General features: G+C 31.8%; 1 pseudogene across 1 annotated transcript; it reads left to right on the forward strand.

Annotated features, from left to right (window-relative positions):
- Nucleotides 1–17870: 17870 nt before the first annotated feature.
- On the forward strand, nucleotides 17871–19559 carry LOC143578482 (iron-sulfur cluster assembly SufBD family protein ABCI8, chloroplastic-like; annotated as a pseudogene). The gene is made up of 2 exons (XR_013143272.1): nucleotides 17871–19220; nucleotides 19341–19559. The product of XR_013143272.1 is annotated as an iron-sulfur cluster assembly SufBD family protein ABCI8, chloroplastic-like (transcript).
- The last annotated feature ends 461 nt before the right edge of the window (nucleotides 19560–20020 follow it).

Consider the following 20020-nt stretch of genomic DNA (forward strand, 5'->3'; position numbering starts at 1 on the left):
ACTCACACTACTCCTAAATTATAAAGAGACTTGAACCGAACATTTTCAACTTAAGAGAAGAAAGGTATGGAAAAGAAAATTTTTTCTTCTTATCTTTTATTTTGGTATTTTCTCTTTATTTTCAACTTATTTTCCTTCCTAATCTTTCCAATTTGGAAATATACAAATTCTTTTATTTTACTCATCATTTTCTCTTCCTTCCCCTCCTTTTTTTTCTTTAAATGAAACTCGGGAACACCTCTTTTAAATTTTCTTTTCTTTTCTTTTCTTAAATGAAACTCGGGAACACAACATATTTTTTCCATCTCTCCTTTTCTTTCCCTTTCCTCAGTTAAATGAAACTCGAGAACACAGATAATATAGCTAAAGACCATTAAGAAACATAGTAAATTATATAGTTGTTTTAGGAAGCAAAATATTAACACATAAATATATCTTTGTCCTAACCTAAGGGTGGAAGGTCATGAGCGGGAAGCTCAAGCCCAACCGGAACTCCACCCCCACGGTACCACCCATAACACTACTACTCGATCGGTGACTATTTTCCGATACAATAATTAGTTACTATATATAGAGGTTTAAGTTGGTATACATGATAATTTTTTAAGGGAAATGTCCCACTTTTAAAAAGAGATTTCAAATATGTCCCTTCAAAATTCAAATTACATCTTTGTCCCTTTATTACCTCGTCTTCGGCACTACGTTAGGAATTGAGACGATATGTTTCTTAACTCGCCGACTCCCCTCCGTATTATCCCATAACTCGTCGCCTCCCCGCCATGTTAGCTCAAAATCCATCGCCCCTGCTCCATGTTAGCTCAAAATTCATCACATCCACTCTATGTTAGCTAAAAAATTAAATCTAATATATCTTGTTATTTAAAAAATATATCTAATAAAGGTACACATAAAATAATTTGATGGTATGCATGACTTTTCTAAATCATATTATTATCCAAAATTCGATATACAAGAACTTAAAAACCAATAACATTTAAAATATTCAAATATTTTTTAATTAAGTTTTGGATCCATGTTTTTAGTAAAGAAGGTAGATATTTTTTTAGCTAACATAGGGTGGAGGCGACGAGTTTTGAGCTAACATGGAGCGGAGACGATGAGTTTTGAGCTAACATGACGCCATGGCAGGGAGGCGACGAGTTATGAGCTAATATGGAGAGGAGGCGACGAGTTAAGAAACATATCGTCTCAATTTCCTAACATAGAGACGAAGACGAGTTAATAAAGGGACAAAAAAAGAATTCGAATTTTAGAGGGACATATTTGGAATATCTCTTTAAAAATGAGACATTTTAGGAATTTCCCCATTTTTTATCCGTCCACCTCACTCTGTTTCTTCCTCTCATTATCTACTATTATAATAAACAAAATGATGTTTGTGCCACATGGCACCTAATTGACTTATTTTTGTGCCAAGTGGCACCCTTATCTTGTAACATTTAATTCATAATTTTTTAATTAAAACAAATTAATTAAAACATTCATTAACAAGCCCTATTTATTTTAGACAATTCTTAATATGAATGAAAGACTTGAATTAATTATACTTATTTATATTTAATTTTGGTGTTATGGGCTAGATATATACAATTATCTAACTAATATAATAATTTTTTTAAAATAATTGTTGTTTTATTTGTTAATTTATCAATTACCAACTTCCAATTAATATGTACTCAGATTAGAGTATGTTGATATAAGTTTTCCAATTTTGAAGTCTGGGAAAATTTGAGAGAAAAAAGTTCATGGCTTCATTGAATCCAAGTTTTTTTGCCAATAAAGTTATTGACAAAAAGAAGGTTTTTGATTTCTATTGAGTGACTCATGTTCATATAATTAACTATAGCAGCGGGGTGTGCTTATGTTTTCTTTTCTTGAATTACTAAGTTATGATTATATTTGTAAACTACACGATTTAGAAAAGTATTTTGAAATTTGATGTTAATGAATCAAACTAATAAGTTAGTTGTTGCAGTGTGAACCAAGTTTTTATTTATATGGTGTTATTTTTGCATAAGCGTGATTATTGGTTGGGCTTTCAAGTCAGTTTTTAAAGACATCCTACTTTCTTTTGAGGGGTAAATGAGTAATTTTATTTTCCACGCATAATATTGTACTTATGTATATGTAAAGACATAATTAGTAATTTGTTATGATTTGTTTGATGTATATTTGCAGAGAAAAGTTGAATTCTAATGTCTCTGTTGTATTAATGGAGCATTGACTCATTTCAGTATTGTCTTGGATTAATTCAACTATGACTTATACAACTAAGTTGACCATCTCTAACCATCTTGATACTTTTTTTTTCGCATCATCTGTTTCATAGTTCATGGGTCAATAAGTTGAGTATGTTTGATTGAACAACTAATGTATTTATATAGATAATTAATTAGTTAATTTATTATACATGTGAATTGTGCTAAAAAGTAGAATCTATATGAAGTCTTATAGTAAATTAGTAAATTGTCATTAGGCTTATTTAAACAAATGAAATACCACTCAAAGTACAAATATAACTTTATTATAAAAGACTAAATTGTTTGTATTGATGGGCACTAATGCGTCTTTTATTGATATTTAATTAATTTACAGAAGATGGTAACATGATGAGTTGGCCATAAACGAGTACAAATAAGTGGGGAGTCAAAATATTAATTTAAGTACTGAGTCAAAAAAAATCCGGTCGGGTTTATCGATCTCTTTACTTTTCTTTTTTCTTTATTAATATTAATACTTTTTATTTATCGCTAAAACTTATTTTTGTGTTTTTTAAAGGCTTTGATGCATACCAAATTATTTTATTCCTCGAGCATCTTTGTCACACTTTCTTTTCTTTCAGTTTTCTTGGGATGTAATTTGTTGCGTGACTTGAGGAACCGAGTTTTATCAACTTTGGGATTGGGATCACAATTTACAAACAATATTAGTATATTTATTTATACATAAATTACTAAGACTAACCCCAAAAAAAATCGATTAATACTTAGGTGAGATACATGGGTCATTTAGTACGCACTTATCAGTTATAGACAAAATACATTAGTTTTGAACAACGTTTTTATAATTACCAGGCCAATGATTGAACTGATCGTTTTATCAGCTCACTGTCCACAAAAACTGGATTACATCATAAGTAATATTAAAGTATTTGAATATCACATAAAATAGGTAGATACTATATATATTATAGATTAAAAGTTCAATATAAGTACTTTTTTATGCTAGTTAGTTTGGAAAAGTAAAAGAAATATATTTTTTCTTAAAAGAAAAAAAATAAATATAAATACTAAAAAACTTTAGAAAATAAAAGAGATTAACGAGCTTGAATGCATTTTGTGTGTATATATATGAAATAGTTTTAGAGCCCGTGTAAAAAACGGGATTATCCAAATTATAAAATTATAAGTAAAGAAAATAATTACATAACGTATATGCAAAAATGTATTACATTTATGCTTGTGTCTATACTATGTGTATATAAATTAATTTTATTTATATCACAAAATGATTATTTAAATAAACTTAATAAAAAATGCACGTTCAAAAACGTACCCAAAAACACTCATTTTATTGAAACTTTCATTGTCAGTATCATATATGTATAATTGAAAGAAGGCAGGATGAAGACTTCTCATACAATAGTAGTTTTGACCATTCCGCCTCTATACTGAAGGAGCGTTACCTTTATTTATATATTTATGAATTTGCAGCCCATAGAAGGACATGAGAACATTAAATTATAACGACGTGTGTTCTTCAATAACTATGTTTTTTTGAGATAAACCATGAAATTTTTTTTGATAAGTTTGACAACATAAAAAATAATATGTTAACTCATTTAATTTGTGAATATTTTGCTTCATTAGAGCATGGTGTTGCATGACATCTTCTCATACAACGTTCTGATCATTGAAGGAAAAATTAATGATGACACAAATGCTTCAAATTTGATACAAGCTAGAAGCATTGATAGGTCCGTGGTGACATGTCGTAAGTGTTTACAATCTATTCTTAAATTTTAATTGTCGATGGGAAAATAGTTAATTTACCAAATCCCGAACCTTTTGATTTTCTTTCCAAAAATGTTCTTGAAAATAAATTAGAAATCCAAGTAATGTTTAAAATTCTAACTTTCATCCGTTTGACATTTCGAGTCAACACTTTAAACCCGTAACAAATTTGATGACAAATCTATTTGCATTCTCAAACTTTAAAAATACTTAGATTTCTCATTTTTTTTACCCATAACAAATTTTGACCCAGATGTAGTTAACCTGTAAAATGAAAGTATGTTTGAGTTTTGTTTTTCTTTATAATCTTCAACAATATACATAGTTAAATATTTAATTATAACATTTGAAATTATATATATATTCTTTTCAATCTTTAAATATGGTTTGTTGTTAATTGTTGGATTTCACCAAGTATTTTGGAATATATAGTAAAATAATATATTAATATCTATTTTTATAAAAATGTATAAATATATAATATAAGTAAAATATAAAAGGAAAGTGAATATGAACATGTATTAGGGACAATTAAGATCTTTGTTTTTGGTGGCAAAAAAGTTGTGAGGATTAATCATAAACTGACATGTATCACAATTATTTTACTTTATTAGAATAGGTAGATTTATAAGATATAAACCTATAATCTTATTAGAGGAGTTGACAAAAGTTTTCTCATTTATGTAAGAGCTCTTAGCCTTTAGGTTCAAATCTTGATAGTTAAAGAAAATTAAACCGATTCTACTCACCATATCAAATAGACGACATGATTAATATGTTTATAAAAATATTAGTGTTGAACTATAAAAACATTGAAGTCTTTTGTCAATTTATTGACTAGTTTTGATAATTCTTAAACATTTAGTAAAACTAATTGACTAGAAGGAGGTTTAGTGGGTGGCCCCGGTTAAAAAATCGTATTCATTGATAATGCCCGATTATTATATTTTTCTTTTCTGTTTTGATTCAGGTCACACACAATGGTCTTGGATTCCACTTTTCCTCATTTTCTCCCAAAACCGCCAGGGGGGGTTGTTTCCACCTTTTCTCGAATCACAACCCCACGAATCACTTCCGAATTCCACATTTTTTTTAGTTTGCTTTACAAGGGAGAAACTCCCACCCGGTGTCGGCTTCTTCACGGCTCTCCATGGGGTCGACTCCTTGAGCTTCAAGAAGCAAAGAAAGAAAAGAAAATTCAACGGTTTTCATCATTTCAAATGGACATGCGTCAAATATGTTAGAAATGGCATTCAAAAATAATTGTGGGAACTAGCAAATAGCAATAACAAGTGCTCCGGTTTGACATCTAGGAGCATTCACACTCATGACTTAGACTCACTAGCTAGTGATCACTTTGGCACATCATTATCATGTCTAATTTTCTTTACAAAAACCTGTTTTAAAATCTATGAATGGTTCTCACATATTTTTTTTATAGTTATTAGACCCACTCCCAGACATTAGAGCATCCACAATAACAAACCTTCAAAAACCGCCACATCAGCGCCACATTAGATTCCAAACTTTTTCTTAAAACTCACACTTTCTTCCACAACAACAAACCATCACAAACTGCCACATCATCACCTACCTTTACAATTAATTTATTATATCTATTTAAATTACTTTATAACAAATTTAGTTTTTATAATTCATATATATTTAAATGATATATTAAACGTATAAGATATATCAACTAAAATAAAACATATAAAAAAAATTACATTAAACATAAAAATGACACATACATTAACTGAAAATAAAGCATATATCAACCTAAAATAAACACAATACATTAACTAACATAAAAAAAAAACAAAACACATTTAAAGATAAAAAAGGTTTACAGTGAAGTGTGTGTTGTCATATGTGAGATATGTCAATTGTTAAAATATATACTTTCTTTTTTAATAAACAACCTTTTGAAAATCCTACATGGTAGTTTGTTTGAAGTTTGATGATACAAACCTATTCAAACAAACTTTTAGCTACAACAATAAAGTTTGAATTTCTACAAGTTTGTAAGTGCCACATAGTTTCAAACCTAGGGGAAAGGACCTCAATGTAGATGCTCTTATGCGCCACGTGACGCCCAGTCAGAGTTATGGTTTTTTACAAAAATAGGGTATAGTCATAACTTTCAACCAGAGGCGGACCGACCTTATAACTAAGGTGGGCAACTGCCCCCCTTGAAAAAATATATATAGGGTAGATTTTAAGCAAAAATCTTGATTGCCCCCCTTGAAAATTTGGTTAAGCACCCAGATTGCCCTAAGCAACCCTGTTCTTCGGTATATATAGGACTTGGTCGACATCATCAGAATTATTTAAAATCGTTGGAAGGTAGCAGAAGGAAGCAGCGGGTGGCTGAGGGCAATTGTTAGGGGTTATTTGTTTAGGTAGAGTAGAAGTTGTGAACCAATGTAGAAGAAGATGAATAGTTTGAGAATAAATTTAGTTGAATTGAATTACTTATGAATATGTGGGTTGGTAAATGGTTTTACTAGGTCCAATAAAAAAGGGTGTAAGGGTTCCAATGATTGACTCATATTTGTTGTAAAACAAGCCTAATAGCCAAACATGTGAGAAAGAGATGTAGGGAGAAAGATGGAGATTTCATTAATATGGTGTGTATTACAATAAGATACAATGATATGTATATATATGAAAAGATAACTTGGAGAATGAGCCTAATCTATATTAGGCATTGATAACCATAATAATATATATTTATAACACTCTCCCTTGGTTATCAACTCAATACGCTTGGATATGCTGCCTCATTAAAAACCTTGCTAGGAAAACCCAGTGGGACAAAACCATAACTAAGGGAAAAAGAGTGCAGCGCGTATTGTCTCCCCCTGATTTATATATCCTTTAAAATGGTAAATATCGATCTTATATGAAAGTTACCCAAAAACTTTTGTAGTCAATCATTTGCGTCTTCGTCCCTTGACATTTGAATCTTTAAATTGAATAATGTTGAATGATCTTCATGTGAAAACTTCTTTTGCTTCATCTAGTAAACACTATGATTCTGTTGTGTTTCTCTGCATCAACAAGACGAACCAAACTTGTTTTGATGGGTTAGTAAAATATAAAAACATATCTTTCATACCTGAAATACATGTTTTAACCCATTCTGATGTCTCATAGCAAGACACATGCTAATAAACATAAATAAAGAAAATAATAATCATATATAGCTAACAGTACAACATAATGCATATATGCATTTAATTATTGTATTTTCGAACCAATAATATTTCATATTTAGATAGGAAATTATAAAGAGTCATTGGGTGACATCCTTTAACGTGCTAAAAGAATAAATTTGTCCATGGTAAAATGTCTCAACGTATCATAGATCTTTGGTGGATTTATAAACATATAAATATATAATTACACATATACTCGAACTATAAGTCGAGTAATAATCACACATTGTCAAGGTCTTTCAAAAAGAATTATCTCTTTAAAAGCTTATAATTTTCTCTCGGTGATATATCGTCATTGTAAACTGTGATTATAATGAACTTTTAAGAGTGAAATTTTGATAAAAATATGGCTAATTATACCCAACTTATCTCCCTCTTTATCAAAATATCTCTTGATTTGTGCCAAGCTCAATTCAAATAGCTTAGTTCATACGTAATAAACATAAATCCATGCATTTACCAATCCATCATGGACTTCTTTTATACTTGACAAATTATGAATACGCATTCACTTTATCAGGATATTTGTTGCATAAACTTGCTCATTAACACATCACTTTGTATCACATATCAAAATCCATATTGTACAATTTCTTTGTTTATTGAGATATTGTACTCATAGCGTGTATTCTCTTCTATGTGTATGCTTATTGATGCACAAAATCAACTAATCTTTCAAGCATTCAATTACCTTAGGAAACTTTTCAGGAGTTCCATTTATGTTCAACATATTCAATAATCGTAAAGTATCAAATATGGCTCTATACACAACAATCATTATGTTCTCGAGAACTTACTTTACATGATTTGATAATTCAAATCCTTCATAGATTTTCTTGTAAACTCTCAGTATCAACCGAATAACAATATTTATTGGACGCATATCAATTCTCTCTTTTTATTACCAGACTTTTTAGTTATCGGAAAGTCATTGCTTCCACCATTGGAGAATGTGTCTCCTCAATTCTCATAATTAATCATGGGTCTTTGTAAAAATATTTGTGCCATCAGTTTTGCTTTATATCACTTGATGAATTTTCATAGCTCATATACAAGACCCGTTTGTATCTAACACATTTTACAACTTTAGTTGTACGGACTGCTGGTCTAACAAACTTTCCGTTATTTAGAGAATTCAACTCTGCCCTGTTTGCGTTTTTCCAATTTGGCCAATCATTTTTTTATAGGCAGATTTAGATCTTGATCCTCATCATCATTTCAAGAGCTAATTATATATATAAATAAAATTATAACGACATCGACTTTATTTCGATTCCATATATGTTTGTAGACATGATACAATATAATTTATTGAGAGCCCTTTGTTTTCAGGTACCTAAGGTTCTTCAAGAACCATCATGTCTAATCTTTTTCAAGAGACCTTTTACTGCACCTCGACTTGACCATCTTTATTACTTGCTCCAATTTTCGAGGAAATTTAAACTTTGGAACCGATCAATCTACCACGCTACAAGCGTGCATTAGAATTATTATCAATTTGCGTTTGTCCTTCCGGGACATTTATTAATTGGAGCATTAGCAGCTCGTATAGGTGTCTTAGCTAGACACTCTCTTTTGGTCAGTGAATCTTCTGGTAATTCGTTGATCTTTATTCATGAATTATCCTTTGAACTTTTAGTTCATATAATTTAGTTTGAGGATCAATGATTATTCATTCCAACTAAATTTGTTTTCCAACTGCTTTAAATCTCCCTCTAATGTTGGGAATGTTGATTCACTAAAGTGAAAACTAATGAGCCATAAGCAAATATCTCATTAATGGCTCTAAGTATTTAATCATATATAATATTTAATACCGATATATATCCCCAACTTCCTTTGTGTTCTCATCTTTGTGTCTTGTGGTGGATTAATTTCAGTATATAACACATACGAAATATTAGATGAGAAATATTTGATTACTGACAAAAAACCAATTGCAATGGGGAGGAAGTATCATAACTTGTTGGCTTGATGTGAATTAGTTTAAAGACAATAAAATCATATGTACTCAAATACAAACATGAACCTTTGCTCTCGTGATGATTGCCTTTGCAACGAATTATAGACATTGAGTAATCGTCTTTAACAATACAATTTATGTAATAACTTAATCTGTTATGAAGTTCAACACTTATTCCAATGATCATTATTAACTTCGGAATCAAATTCATTATTATAATCGAATGTAAATATACCAATCTGGAATAATATGCTTGCTATCTTATTAGCTAAGCAATAGATCAAGCAAACATGAAGTTGCGATCTTGATAACCATTTAGACGATGCATCGATTTTGAAAATACTAAATGGTATCATATTAGATTCCATAATATTTAGAGATTCACACCCTATTCTATTTAATAAATAGGTAATTTTCATTGAGAGCAAACTTTGCATGTTTAATCATCATGAAGAATCTCATGGTTTTTCAATATATTTCATATCATTGACTCGATGTGGTTTAACCGGTCATGCCATTAGATAATCAAGATTCATAAACTTCAGGTTTATGATCATATATGTATCATGCTTCTTTAGTACAAGATTGTAAATATGAGTGAATATTGTATTATCGTTTCAAACGATCATGTAATTTCACTTTTGTATTTATAGATTTTGTTCTCATATATGATCAATCTCTTTGCCACATGTGGTGGTCTATCTCATTATTAGCATGACCAACATTATAATTTCGATAGCCGATCTCATTATTAATATAATCATTATTACAAATTTTCTATTATGTCCATGATCGCAACAATCAATGCGTATTCACATTCACTTCGGGGAATGATATCAAACCAAACACTTTTCATTGTTTATTCATAATTTTCTCGGACATAGATACAAAATCACTTCAAACATTTCATACACTTTAATGATATGCTACTTCAGGAGCATACTTGAGGTCTGACTAATGAAAAATTGTCGTTTCCGATTTTTCCTCATAATTAATCTTCTCTTAATCATCTCTTCATATAACAAGTATTGAGAAGTAACTACATGAATGAGTCATATAAGATTTATCGTGCTAATATTTTATAACCTTTGATAATGAGATCTAGAGAGAATGGCACTTCAGGTGCCATATATAAGCACATCTCTTTCATGAGAGTAATAATAAAATACAACTTTGGTTAGTTGTTTGATCGTATACTATTTATATTAATAAGATATAGAATACAAAGCAATCACAAAGCTAAATAATAAATATATGACTTTATAACATGATATCATATAAAATGAGTTATAATATAACTCTACAATATAAGAGTTTTCAACACTTACAACCAAATACATATAATTTGTATGCCAACCACCTATATAACAATAACAAACAACAGATATATCTTATATGCGAGAATTTTCATTGTAGATTATCATCACAAAATATATCCATATAGTTCCAACTTGTCACCTTTTTTTTCTAACAAATTATATAAATTCAAATTCTATTGAAAAAAATCTATTTCTTGAGCTAAGGCTCAAATGAGATTCAATAGCAAAATTTGTTGAAAACTAGCTGTCATAATGCAAAACCTTAAAAATCATTCATGTTTATATAAACATTAAATACTTTTTAATGATTTTAAAATCAACTAATTATCAAGAAAACGTTCTCGTCACTTTTTGAAAGGAATAGATCTTCATAGACAAACCAATGAGATCTAATAAAATTTTGTGTAACAATTATTTTTTAATATTATTCTTCAATAATAAACATATTGAATCAGTAATTTAATATATCACAATATTGCTTCCCTAAGATAAAAACCAAAAACAAACAAATGTGTACCATTTATCTATCAACAGTTTAATTCTTATCACTTTAGTTAATACACTTGTATCAAAGAATTATAGCATCTTAACAAGCTTTTCATTGTCCAATATTCATCTTACACTCATAGCAACACATAAAAAGAAATCGCAGCTTATGGTATATTGCGAACAACAATACATAATTCACTTATTTGGATGTTTGATGTATCAGTTCATATTAGAGTCAACCAATTGTTCATGCTTATTCAAATTCAACAGAATGTATGTATTAATGTATCTTCTAAAATAATGCCTTATAATATTATACGTCATATCCTAAAATATCAGAATCAATATTATTTAGAATATATTATATAAACATATTATTAATTTGTAATCGTAGTATCTGTATGATTGATGATTCATATTATTAGACTCTTTTAACAAAATCCATAAAGTATGGCATATCTACAAATGTATCTATATTATCAAATCAATCTAATTTGAAACATAAGGATATAGTTTATTCAAATTCCCGCAAGTATATAAAATAATATGTTATAAATTATAGAGATTTTGTTTTCTTTTGAGTTCTAACAAACTGTTTAATCAATCTTTTAAGCCATTCATACATAAATAATGAATAATATCCATTCGGTGTATTTACAACTATATGTTTTTAAACTATGAGTTAATAAAAAGAATAATTTCAGTCAAGAAACGAATTAAGAGTAAACCTCAAAATAAAAAAATACTCAATTTTAACCCATGGTCCGTCTCCGTCCAATAACTGCCTAGAGTTATTTTCATATGCATATATAAAAATTATAGGTATGTGGAACCACCAAATCGAGTGCTAGTGCCATCTCTAAAGATAAAGAATCTGAAATAAAATAAGAAACTCAAATATTATAAGGTTAGAGTTAATGTACCTTTGCTTTAGCTTTAGTGGCAAATCAAAACCGAATGAAGGGTGTAGGAAATTCTTTTGACGTGTGATGCATATTCATTAAGCAACTCATGCTAATAACATGTTGTAAAACAAGCCTAATAGCCAAACATGTGAGAAAGAGATGTAGGGAGAAAGATGAAGATTTTATTAATATGGTGTGTATTACAATAAGGTACAATGATATGTATATATAGGAAAAGATAACTTGGAGAATAAGCCTAAATAATATTAGGTATTGATAACCATAATAATATATATTTATAACACTTCCCCTTGGTTATCAACTCAATACGCTTGGATATGCTGCCTCATTAAAAACCTTGCTAGGAAAATCCAGTGGGACAAAACCATAGCTAGGGGAAAAAGAGTGCAGCGCGTATTGTCTCCCCCTGATTTATATATCCTTTAAAATGGTAAATATCGATCTTATGTGAAAGTTATCCAAAACTTTTGTAGTCAATCATTTGCGTCTTCGTCCCTTGACATTTGAATCTTTAAGTTGAATAATGTTGTATGATCTTCACGTGAAAACTTTTTTTGCTTCATCTAGTAAACACTATGATTCTGTTGTGTTTCTCTGCATCAACAAGACGAACCAAACTTATTTTGATGGGTTAGTAAAATATAAAAACATATATTTCATACCTGAAATACATGTTTTAACCCATTCTGATGTCTCCTAGCAAGACACATGCCGATAAACATAAATAAAGAAAATAATAATCATATATAGCTAACTGTACAACATAATGCATATATGCATTTAATTATAGTATTTTCGAACCAATAATATTTCATATTTAGATAGGAAATTATAAAGAGTCATTGTGTGACATCCTTTAACGTGCTAAAAGAATTAAATTTGTCCATGGTAAAATGTCGCAGACTTTTGCACTTTCTTAAAATACTGTCTTTTTTCATCCATCGAGTCTCTGAATGTTTTAACGATTATCGCATACTCTGGATATATTCCATCACCCAGATAGTACCCATGATGGTAGAAGTTATCGTTAGCCCAAAACGAAGCGACGGGAACAGTCCCAGATATGTAACTCTCCATCATGGGAGACAACTCTAAGATGGTTATGTCATTGTTGGAACCGGGAACACCAAAAAATGCCGACCAAATCCAAAGGTCGTATGTAGCAATCGCTTGAAGGCTGACCGTTGGTCCCTTTTGGTCACCTCGTGTGAATTGACCTCGCCATGCAGTTGGACAAGTAGCCCATTCCCAATGCACGCAATCTACACTCCCTATCATGCCGGGGAAACCATGCACCCTCGTATGTGCCTCGTAAAGACGTTGTAGATCGTTACAGTTGGGCTCTCTCAGATATTGTGGTCCATATAGTTTCAATATTCCTATATTTTACACAACTTTTATATAATAAATGATTAAAGTAAACAAGTGATAAAATTATTTAAAAAAAAAACAAAACGTACCGTAACAAAAATACTCCAAGGTTTCCCGAGTTGTTTTATCGGTCATTTTTAAATACTCATCGTTGATGTCGACCGTGTTTTCGTAGGCGAGCACGCGTACGGCTGACGTAACCTTCTGAATAGCCGTGAATCCTAGCGTCCCTCGACCGTCCGAATTTTGCTTAAAGTAATCAAGCTCACGCTCCAATGCATTGGTGATGTGCATAAATAAATGTTTAGACATCCGAAAACGACGCCTAAAGGTCTTCGGGTTCTTGTATCTCGGCGAGTCGCATAAGTAATCCGCCATCAACCGGTTGTTGGCTTCGGTACGATCTCGTTCGATATATGCTCTTTTTGAAACATGGGGTGATGGAGAGCTAATCGCACTCGTAACGGAACTCATATAAGTTGTCGCGAGCATAATCGCACTCGTAACCGCCTGTTCCTCCGCGTCGTCGTTGGCTTGTTGGTCGGGCCCGAAAAACCGTTTATATATAGATGGAGGATCCATATATATAGTGAATTTTGTGTGAGGAAATATAGAGTTGAAAGAGATTATTTATAAGTTTGATGAGTTTTGATTGGGGATGAGATGATTTAATATATAAGAAATAAATATATATATTTTTTTATTCCTCAGCTCTCCAACGGTAAAATATAACGGCTCTTTTTTTGATATTGGAGCCATTTATAGCGTTGTATACATAACATTCCAAAAAAAAAATACCAAAACGCCAGGAGGGCGGTGTGCCCTTGACATTATAAAGCAACACGCCGCCACAACTTACCGACTACTGATGGTCTTATAACTAAACTCTATACTTTTTAAAACATATCACCTCTGGTTTTCTTAAAATGTCTAATAGTCACTCTTTTAGATTTTAAAATAAAATTTTAAATACCTGGAAAATTAAAATAAACATTATTTACTTACCGCTATAATAAAAATTTAAATTGAATGAAACTAAAATCACAATACATGACACTTTAAAAAGAACACTTGTGTTTTCACTTGCATCATATTCTTAATTACCCCTCATTATTTGGAATTTGGATGTGAATAATGATTAGATCACTCACTTCCGACTTGATAACCCACCATTAACCTTTCAGTAATCATTAAATCTTTTGACTAGTCATTCGCTAAGACCACTCAGAGCAACTCCAATCTATGGTCTCCACGGACTCTTTTCATTATCTATCCCATGGACGTTTGGTTTGAAAAATCGCACATTGTTGACAGTGTTAATCAAACAAGTCATTAACGAAGCTAACTTCCACGAGTCACTTAATCAATCAACCTCCATTGTAGCCATGGTTGGGTGGTAGAGACTCTTGTCTCTTTACAATTCCAGGTTTTAAAAGATTTAAATACCGACATGAGGTATATTATTAGTGTAGTTTACGTGTAGGAGTAGATGGTTGGTTGAGTTCCCAATTTCCCATTTAAAAAAAACTTAATTAATTAATCAGAAACCCCCCTTTTTTAGCCATCAACACACATCAATTGGTACATAATTCTTCCAAGTATGGACTTGATCAAGTATTTCATACATTTTTGGGAATTGGGCAAGGATGTTCGGTGGGGATGCAGAATAAAGCATTAACCAGACAATTCAAAATGGAACCCATGAATAGAAAGAGAGAAAATGATCTCTTCAAAATCATAGCTTCATAGGTTTACATAGTCACTACATGGAATGTATTTCAACTTTTCTATTGCTCTTGTTTATACAAAATAAAAAAATCCAATAAAATATTATGTATTATAAATCAGCTATTTATACGAACTAAATGGCTTTTGACAGTGATACTAATGTGGTACATATTCGTGTTCCCCTCTATAAGGTTGAGGATTCGAGTTTCGTTTTTGATATCTAGACACAAAATCAAGAACCACCAAACTTGATAAAATGACATATAGTTTAGCTTACCTAACTTTTAGATAGCTTACAAAGTCTAACCCCACAAGAAAGAAATCTTTGCCATTTTCAACAGTGATTTGAAGAAGTCTTCCATTTCCTACCTTCCTTGAAAAAGTTAGATTATGATTCACAACACATCATAATATCTAATTTAACAACTCCAAAATCATGAGCAACACACAATATGCACTCCCACGAATTTTGCAACATCTCCATTTTTGCCAAAATTTCATGTTTAAAGTACTTTATATCCATTTATTTCATGATTTGATGTTTATACTTTAGAGCACTCGGAAAGCTCACCCCCATCCATATATTTTCCTTTTTTTTTAATTTTGGAACCGTCCCAATACCAGGGTGAGTTATTTTGAGACGGGATGTCAACTGTCCATACTGATTTTGATGATACTGGTATGACTCACCCAAGAACACCATCAAAGAGGAAACCTATTATTTTGGGAAAACTCAATCGAGTCAGCTTTCGAACTTGAGACCTTAAGATTCCAAACCTTAACCACCACCCACATGCAATTAAACCAGAATGCCAACTGCCATATATTTTAACTGAAGTACACACTCTTTCATAAAACTTGTCAGTTTTCAAAAACACACCACATCCGATTCACCATATATACTCATAATAATCAATTAAAAATATCATTTTTCATTCACAACCACATTAAAATAACGGATAGGGGATGAGTAATGATCACCCAACTATGAGGGTTTAGTTAATTTTTTCATATAATTTGGGGTATGAGGTATGGGGACGGGTCTCCAATGCGGGAGTTAAAATTATACAAAAACACATAGTTTCCTTTTATTTGGGTATGAAGAAAGAGACAAGAAGTCCATTGTGAATGCTCTAAAGTATTAAATAAACTAGAACAGAAACCATTAAGTAAAAAGTAACCTACATATTAAATAGAAAACCTTTAACCAAAATATCACTTTCATCTTTCTTATAAAAGACATTAACCGAAATATCACTATCGGTAAATAAAAATAAACAAAAATGATCATCATAAAAATAAAAATAAATTGATAAAAATATTTTATGATTGTTAGGTTCAAATTTTATACATATTTTATCATGTTTTTACCAACATATTTTCATAGCATTTAATGCATTTAACCCATTCATATCGTAACATTTTGTAAATATAAGTTTTTGTAGGATGAAATCTACTTTGGTTTGTTTTTGTAGGCGCGTAGCGGTTGCAAGAGTTGACGAGAAAAACCTTGTGATCGGGGTTTCAAGAAAACCAGAATAAATGAAGCAATTAAGTAAAATGCAAGATATAAAGATAAGCTACCGGAGTAAGAGACTCAAAACCACCTTGATGAGTTTATACTATTCTCTCAACAGAGCCGTGGCAGTGTCCGACTATGAAGAGAACGAGCTAAACAAATGTTGCAAAAATTAAACTAAAGCTGGGCTTCACTAAATAAAAGATTAAACTAGACATATAATTTAGTTGGGCCAGAAAAAATCTGGTGGGCCCAAGAAGTTAGCAGCCACAAAGGTTTGGAATTGTAGTCGGCAATCGCGATCGTGAGTGATCATCTTTAGACAATAGCAGAGAGCCGAAGACGAACGAGCTTGAACTTTGTTGGTTTCGTTAGTTTATGTTTCGTTTCGTATTTGTTTCTATTGATTTGGCCTCCTGGCTAAATCAATTGTTCATTCGAAACTTATGTGAATAATTGTGTGATTCGTTTGTTTGATTCTTAATCTTTAAACCAGTTCTATTCTATGATATATTAGATTCTTTATAAACCTGATCAACTTATTAATTGTTTTATTACGGTTCTTGAAGTTGTAAAACCTTACTCAATTTTTAAGTATTTGATAAATGGAACAAATATCGGTTTACGTTTTTCTATGAATTTAAACTCGTTAAAGAATCATATGATCCAATTAAAAACATTTCAAATGACGTGGGTGTTTGGTTATAATTGATACTTTTATCATGCAAGCCACACACTAAGATTCAAACAATATGAGCTTGGTGTAGCAGGTTGGCTCTAATCACTGAACGACGTGTTGTTAGACATTTGATATCGGTATTGATACAAACCGTTTAAATAAAAATTGCACCGCAATTGTTAATGATCATAAGCTATAATTGGATCAAGAAATTGCCTTAGTGTGGGAATTAGTTTTTAAATATTTGAATTCACCCTACCGTTTAATTAAGTTTTTTTATATTGAATCCGTACCTGTTATTTAAGGTTTAAATTGATAACCTGATTTTACAATAATCGTATTTGCACTTAAAACATTTTGGTATAACTCAACTAATTTATTTGTTATCCTCAACTTGTGGCCTGGTGGTAGAAGTCTAGGTTTATCCACCGGAGACCCAAGTTCGTGAGCCCAATGAGACAATGAGACTCCCCAAAATTGAGATTGCGGTGACATAACGCACAAGAAAATCGTAAATCCAAAAAGATTCCAATTCATTGATTCAACACCTTTAAGTATAAATATTTTTTGAGGTTTTACTTTTTACTCTTATGCCAAGGGTTTAATCTCGGGTATAAATCCATGGCATCTCTGGTCACAAACAGAGTCTTCTTTTCAACCCGACCCGTTTCCCAAAACCCTAAACCCTCATCATCAACCTCCAATTTCACCTGCAAATCAAAACCCCAATTCTTGAACCTTCGAGCCCAATCAACTCAATGCAACCCATCAAACAACAACGACCCACTTCATAACTTTCTTAATCGAGATTACAAATACGGGTTCAATCAACAAATCGACTCATTCACGATCCCAAAAGGCCTTTCAGAACAAACAATTAGATCAATTTCATCAAGAAAAAACGAACCCAGTTGGATGCTTCAGTTCAGGTTAAACTCGTATCACAAATTCTGTCACATGGTTGAACCCAAATGGTCCGATAATCATTACCCACAAATTGATTTTCAAAACATTTGTTATTACTCAGAACCCATAAAGAAACAAGCTTTAAACAATTATTATGAATATTTGGATGAATTCGGTGTTCATTTAAGTGAAGAGAAAAGATCGGATAATGTTGCGGTTGATGCTGTTCTCGATAGCGTTTCGATTGCGACAACGCATCGAAAGAGGTGAGCGGATTCGGGTGTGGTTTTTTGCTCGATTTCGGAGGCGATTAAGGAGTACCCGGATTTAGTTAAGAAGTATTTAGGGAAAGTGGTTTCGAACAATGATAATTACTTTGCGAGTTTGAATTCGGCTGTGTTTAGTGATGGGTCTTTCGTGTATATACCGAAAGGCGTTAAATGCCCGATGCAGATTTCGACTTATTTTAGGATAAACGCGATGGAAACGGGTCAGTTTGAACGGACGTTGATAGTGGTGGACGATGGAGGTTTTGTCGAGTATTTGGAAGGGTGTACGGCTCCTTCGTACGACACGAATCAGCTTCACGCTGCGGTTGTGGAGCTTTATTGTAACGAGGGGGCGGAGATTAAGTACTCGACGGTGCAGAATTGGTACGCTGGGGACGAGAACGGGAAAGGTGGGATTTTTAACTTTGTGACGAAACGGGGTGTTTGTGCGGGTCGGAGATCCAAGATTTCTTGGACCCAGGTGGAAACGGGGTCCGCGATTACTTGGAAGTACCCGAGTGTTGTGTTGGAGGGTGATGAGTCGGTTGGTGAGTTTTATTCGGTTGCGTTGACGAATAATTTTCAACAAGCGGATACTGGGACGAAGATGATTCATAAGGGGAAGAATACGAAAAGTAGGATTGTTTCGAAGGGGATTTCAGCTGCGAGTTCAAGGAATTGTTATAGGGGTCTTGTTCAGGTGCCATCACGGGCCGATAATGCTAGAAATTCGTCTCAGTGTGATTCGATGCTTATTGGTGACAAGGCGGCTGCTAATACCTACCCTTATATTCAGGTATTTAACTTGAGTTATATGTTACTTAACCTTTCAAATCAGACTTCATATTCAGCATTATAAATATATATTTTTTATATAAGATTACAACTCTTGTTTTCATATTTTCTGTAAAAACAGGCTAAAAACCCGTCGGCTCGTATAGAACACGAAGCAAGCACTTCCAAAATAGGGGAAGACCAAGTTTTCTATTTTCAACAAAGAGGGATGGATTACGAGAGAGCAATGGCTGCAATGATATCTGGGTTTTGTAAGGACGTGTTTAACTAGCTTCCTGATGAATTTGGTGCTGAAGTTAACCAATTATTGAGCTTGAAGCTTGAAAACTCGATTGGTTAACGACACCCAGAAATTGAATAATGGAAAAGTTTGCATCTTTCATCTGTTTTTTAGCTTGGAAAGGGGGGGCTTCGACTTTCCACGGCTGCAGCACTCGAAGAACTTTATTTTTTGGTTCCTTTTGTTCATAAGCTTTATTTTTTTATTTTGTTTCGTTTCGATTGATTTAGCCAAGCAATTTTAATTTTAACATCAGGGTTTAGTTTCTCCAATTTTAATTCGAAACTTACGTGATCCAACTTTTGAATGGCTTGTTTGTATGATTCTTGATCTTAAATCTGGGTCTACTATGTTATATATTAGACTGTTAATAAACTTGATTAACTCATTAATTTCTTTTAATAAAGTTTTTCACCTTAAAACACTAACCAGGTTTTAATTTTTTATATAAGGAACGAATAATGTTTTGTGTTTGTCTATGAACCAAAATCAAGAACCACTGGACTTGATAATTTGGCAAA

This window comes from Bidens hawaiensis, unplaced genomic scaffold (genome assembly GCF_021521415.1).
Source record: "Bidens hawaiensis isolate Kalapana, Puna unplaced genomic scaffold, B.hawaiensis_p1.1 tig00029276_1, whole genome shotgun sequence".
Lineage (NCBI taxonomy): Eukaryota > Viridiplantae > Streptophyta > Magnoliopsida > Asterales > Asteraceae > Bidens > Bidens hawaiensis.